This window comes from Perognathus longimembris, chromosome 10, assembly GCF_023159225.1.
Source record: "Perognathus longimembris pacificus isolate PPM17 chromosome 10, ASM2315922v1, whole genome shotgun sequence".
In the NCBI taxonomy this organism is placed as follows: domain Eukaryota; kingdom Metazoa; phylum Chordata; class Mammalia; order Rodentia; family Heteromyidae; genus Perognathus; species Perognathus longimembris.
Window position 1 is genome coordinate 4,588,050 of NC_063170.1, and position 6,457 is coordinate 4,594,506.

A 6,457-nucleotide genomic window follows, 5' to 3' on the forward strand; every position below is an offset into this window, starting at 1 on the left:
CATATGCTTAAATTTCTCAAAATAATAACAGTGGTAACAGTTTTCCTTTGTATTGCTAACTATTTTCTTTATGTATTTACTTAACCTTTGTGGAGGTCCTACCATTTGCTAGGCAGTTACTCTGCCACTTGAGCCCCATCTCTAATCATCGTTATATATTAAAACTATTCAATTCTGAGAGAAACAGAGCAAGTTAAAAATGAATTCGACTGCTTTAAATTTTAGCATTAGATGTTTCACATGATTGTTCTCTGAACGGCTTTAAGCATTGATAAGTATTTGGTGAATGATGACATCAGTATTCTTATTTTGAGTTCTCCCTTGTATTACTGTAAAATAACCTATTTGTTCCACTTAGCATTTTTGTCTAGACTCCTTCTCCATCTAATATTCATTTTGCATTTGTATCACATCTTCTGTATCTTTTGGTTTTAAAAATATGTTATACTAGTTTTTATACTCGTATTTTTAGGAAAAACGACCTACTTTGGAGCCTAACGTAAAATGAGGGCCTAGTTTAAGAGTCTTTGTCTCTTTGTAGGCATTTATTCTCTTCACTAGCTCTTACAATAGCCATTCCCCTTGTCATCTCAATTCAGCGTTTCTGTTATTACACGGTACCCTATTCAATGCTATTGGATTGACTTAGCTGTTAATTTGTCTGTGTCTCACAGGCTAATACATCATATGATTGTAAATTCTATTAATGGTTAACTTTAGTGTTTGAAATTCATTCTTCCGAGTTTATCATTTTTAGTCTTAGGTCAGAAGAAAGGCAGTATCTTTGGGCTACCTGACCAGTCCTCCATTTGAGGGAAAGGCTTGTGCATAATGTACTTCCCCTTTCTGTCACAGGTTTTGACACCAGGTTATTATTTCATTGATACTTTTACTTTCAATTTTTAAAATTAGGTTTCGAACGGTTATATTTAGACTTACCTAGCTTGACCAGTTTCAGTGTTCATTGTTGTCCCATTTCTAAAATGCTAGTTTTGATTGGAGTACCTAAGTAATTTTTCCCCAAGAAAGGCATAAAGGAAGTCTATTTTCTGAGTTGTGGAAAAATAAACTCATCAACAATAACATCTCAAAGACTCATTTCTTTGTACATAAGTGGTTAAATCATAAATTTAATACCAGCTGGCCATTCTTTAGCTCATGACTTCCAAGTGCTATAACTTTTGAATTTTGTGCCTGCTCTATGTTTTGTTTTCCTTTTTACTCACATCCTCGTTTTCCATTCTCTATCTTTCAGGAGTTTTAGATTTTCTTCATCTAAATCTCTTGGCCCTTTCCTCTTAAATTCTAGGAGCTGTTTGAACATTGTCTGTTCACATGTCATTATCTATTCTCTACAATGTTGAGTTTAACTCCACTACAATATCTTAAGCTTTTTCGAAATCTTTGCATTATTCATCTTCCATTAAATCTTTCTGTTGTCTATTAATCGCAATCTTTCCTTAAGACCATTTGATGTTACCTGTAAGTGTTATTATTTTTGGCTTTTTTTTTTTGGAGAATCTTGCCCAGGTTTTGCTATTTTTCTTCTAAAGTTCAAAGTAGCTCGTTCCTTAAGTTTTCCTCTTCCCAAGTTTCTTATTGTCTAGAAGGCATGCCTTTTATTTGATACATACCCTGCTTTCCCATTCATCTTGTGATGAAATATAAAGAAATTATAACCTGGTAAGTATGTTCATATTACAAAAGTAATGGTTCACGCTCAATGAAGAAAAAGATATTTCTCCTCCTCTCAGTGTGTATTTTTAACTATGTTATTAAGTCAGCAAAACAATACTTTCACACTCTTCTCTAGAAACAGCTTTACCTTACTTGGTGTCTTAGAAAGAGAATTTCTGAATATGATTTGCTGTATTTTGTTACAGAACCTTGCTTTCTAAGAAATAAGCTTTACTAGAATGCTTGTAAATTTAATGAAAAATTGCAAAGATAGTACTGAGGGTTGATAGATTATTATTGGTAAGAGCCCCTACTTTAGTCACATTACTCTAATTCTATCCATGTAGTCGAAGTGTCCTTACACTCTCTCTAGCTAGAACAAATATCCCATGCTTCCATTGTTTTTGATATTCTTCCCTGATAATTTTGAATATACTGGATGGACATTTTGTAGAATTTTCCCTCAGTTGGTGTTGGCCTGATGTTTTTCTCATGATTAGATTGGGGTTGTGGATTTGGTAGTAGGAAAGACGACCATTTCTGTCATATTGAATCTAAGGCTGTGAGCAGCCTGCATGACTTACCACTGCCAAAACTGGTTTTGAGGTTGTGATCATCAGGTCTCTCCATTGCAAAGTTCCTTTCTACCGCCCCCATTCCTTACTGTGGAAGGATGTCACTCTGTCCAGCCCATGACATCTGAGCATCTGTATAAGTTATTTGGGATTTTTCTTGACAGGAAATTTGTGTCTGGGGAGAGAGGGAAGGTGGGAGAAAAATGAGGGAAGGGGTAACAAGTATGACCAGAAATGTACTCACTACCTTACGTATGTAACTGTAATCCCTCTGTACATCACCTTGACAATAAAATTAAAAAAAAAGAAATTTGTGCCTTCTCTTCTGTTTATTTTTCCAATAATCTACTGGATAAAGAGTCATCTCTCCCTGTTGATTCATAAATATGTTATGTTTTATGTTTGTCTCAGTGCTGGCCAATGAGAGCTTTGTCCATTGGCCCCTTTGATGTACCCTCATCATGGTAGGCTTACTTATTTGTGAGTACTTCCTTATTTTCTCCCCTTAGGAGATATTCCAGGATAATTTTGTATGTTTCTTGCCCTAGTCCACTGATCTAAGAGGTCCTGGTTCCTTTCATTGGAGAATGGTATGAGAAAGCAAGATGTAAAGTGGGCCCTGGTTGGCTCACACCTGTGATTCTGGTTACCCATATGGCTGAGATCCAAAGGTTTGTGGTTTAAAGCCTGCCCAGGCTAGCTTTAAAGTCTATGAGATGCCATGTCCAAAATACCAAGCTAAAAGCTGGGCTCAAGTGTTTGAGTGTCAGCTGAGCAAGTGTAATGTTCTGAGTTCAAATGCTGGTACTGGCAAAAATTTAAAAAAGGAAGATTAAGAAATAAAAATCTGGGTCAGAGGGAGCTCGAAGATGCTACTGGGGTATTGTTACTTCTATGTACTCTCAACAGAGAGGAAGATAAGTATGTTGACTAACCTATGCATATGTACACACCTCTACATGATTTTAATATGCAACCACTGAACATGTTCATAGTGATTGTCTCCAAATCCAATCCAGGGCCATGGGGCTCATTATGGATTTCTTTTATTGCTTCTTTGTAGAGAATTGTCTACTTCAGGATTTTATGAACAATGTGCCCTAATTCTATAAATATGTCTATGTTTATAAATGTGTATACTATACATGTCTGTTGTGGAATATTTGGAAAATTCAACAATGTCTGGGGAAGAAAACCCAAATTTCCTTCTGGAGACAGTAATTGTGAACATATTTACACACACACATATACAAATACACATTTGAAAAATGTGGCCAGACTAGACACTATATTATAATCTGCTTTCTCTACAATATATAATGAGCCTTACTTTCATGTCATTAACTTTTTTTAAAGGTCATGGTTTTAATTTCCTTCAGAATATTAGCCTCCAAGTTGCAATGATTTTTTTTGGTATTATAAATAACTTTAAGAAATACTCATAAGCCAAAGATGTTATCACATATTTCATTCTTTTATTTGGACTATTTTGAGGAAGTTAAATTACTGGACCCTACATTTTAAACATTTTTGAGTCATATGATAAACAATGCCAAATTTCCTTTCAGAAAAGATAGCAATAATGTAGCCTTCCAAAATTGTATTAAAATCGTGTTTTCTATTTTCTTAACAATGGTAGGTATTAGAATTTTTTTTTTACAATCAACAGTTTTATTAGCTTGTGTAAACAGGATCAGATTAAGAAAATGTGGCTACTCTGCTATAAGAATGCTTTGCAATAACAATAATATGGTCATAAAATAATGTAATGCCAGGCAAATTGATAGTCCCATATTCAGCTTTTGCCCAGAACTTGGTAACTGTAAAATTAAGAACCCTTGGAATGACATACTGTGAGTTTTCATTTTTAACATTTTTTTCTATACTAAGTCCAGACAGCCCAGCCAAAAAAAACCCCAGCTGGAATAATTTTTAAAATATAATCAATTGATGAATTGATGTGTCTTCTCATTGTGGTTTTACATTGAATTTCCTTTATTACAAGTGGGCTCGAATAGTCTGTTTCCTAGTTTCATTGTCTATTTGTCTTTCTTTATGTCTGTATTGTCCGTTACTGCCGTTCCCTATATGTTTTCCTGAGTGGAGTATTTTAAATTTTTTATTACCCCAAAATAACATCTTCATTTCCAACTAAATATGTAGTCAATACAGGAAACTGAGAAATGCAGAGAAATTCAAACTAAAAATCATCCTTTACAACTTCATTTTTTAATGCTGCTTTCACTTTTACTTAGATGTATGCTCCAGTCTGACATCTCTTCCCTCCCCAAATTCGTATGGGAAACGGGTCACTTGTGGGGTGGCTTTAGGTAGGGGTGCCTTCAGGAGAAGAGCATGTCATGAGGGCAGAGCCCTTGTCGAGGGGACTAAAGACCTGATAAGGAATACCCAGGGAGCCAGGCACATTGGCACACACCTGTAACCCCAGCATTTAGGAGGCTACGAGGTTTCTAAATCCAGCTGCTCGTGTAAAGGACCTACTGGGCATAGAAGAACGTATTCGATCACATCATGACCAGTGATCTAGCTTCTTTCACCAATAAAATACAAGGAAGGAGGAAGAAAAGAGGGTGGAGGGAGGTACTTACAAGTGAATAAGGAGCCAGGTGTCCATGGCTCACGCCTGTCATCCTCGCTACTCAGGAGGCTGAGATCTGAGGATCGGGGTCTGAAGCTAGCGCTGGCAGGAAGTTCAGTGAGATTCTTATCTCCATTGAGCCACCAGGAAACTGGAAGTGGCACTGTGGCTCGTAGGGATAGAATGCTAGCTTTGAATGAAAAAGCTCAGGGACAGTGCCCAGGCCTTGAGTTCAAGCCCCACAACCCCCAAAAAATGAAAATGACTAAGAGTTTAAGAAACCGACATCATCTGTAACTAAGTGCATGTTTATTCTACACAATCCAACTATCAAAACGTACTTGAGACCACTGGGGCTGTTTTGGTTATCAATGAAATGTTTAATGCTGTTCAGAAATTAATGTTGACTTAGGTATGATCTTAGTGCTGGGGTTATATGTAAGAGAATAGGTCTTTGGGCTGGGTCTGATAGCATATGCCTATAATCCCAGTTACCCAGGAGGAAGAGACAGGAAGATTTAAGGTGCAAGTCTGGTCCAGGAAAAAGTTATTAAGATTCTATCTTCAAAATAAGCTGCGATGTGGTAGCCCAGGTCCTCATCCCAGCTATTCAGAAGGTGGAAGAAAGAGGATTGTAGTCCCAGGCTAGCGTAGGGAAAAGCACAAGATCATAGTTGAAAACTAAACTAGAGCAAGAGGCGGGTGGGGTTATGAGCTCATGTGGTGCCCTGAATTCAAACCCAAATACCATCAGAAAGCTAAACAGGAATGGTTCTTCCATGGACATTCAGACGGGTGTATTTTCAGACAATGCAGTGGATGTCTGAGAGAGTCTAGAGTGTGTGGAGATGGAAAGGCGCACGTTCGGTGCACATTAACCTCCCAACACACACAAACAACGAAAGTCTATTTAGAAAAGAAACATTTCTACTATAATCTTCAAAGGCACACACAAAGGCTTTATCCACAACAAAGGCAGCCTTGTTGATGATTCTGTAGAGCTGTGATTCACTCAGGAGGGTCCAGGTAACTCTGAAGCGCCTTTGGTCAAAACTGTCTATCTACTCATGCTAAGAGTTTTGTGTGTGGGGCCATTTTACTCACATTTTCTCTGTGAGCAAACAGAGTTCTCTAGAAGCACACAAATGGGATAACTCCCATTACCTTCACAGTGAATGGTGTATATGTGTATTTCTGAATTGAATTTTTTCTCAATTTCGTTTCTAATACGTTAAATACCACCAGCACATGCAACTCGCACAAACAAAGGCTCTTTGTCGATCACAATCATGTGGAAGAATGACACTGGATCCTGAGACCAAAAACTTGAGAGATTCTGATTGGCAGTTTGGCCACTTGGGAACATCTTGGCTTCACAGTACTGTCATTGATTTACTCTGTACAATCAAAAATTACATTTCAATCTTTCTAGACAAGGGAGCACTGGGCTCCCAGTCTTAGATCTAGGCTCTGTTGTGTCCCAACATCCATCCAACCACCTCAGGTCCTAAGGATTCAATTACCGCATCAGTTCTTCATTCCCATTTGGACTTCTTTCTTTCTAAGGGAATAACTAACTGACAGATAACTTTCCCCCAAGAACATG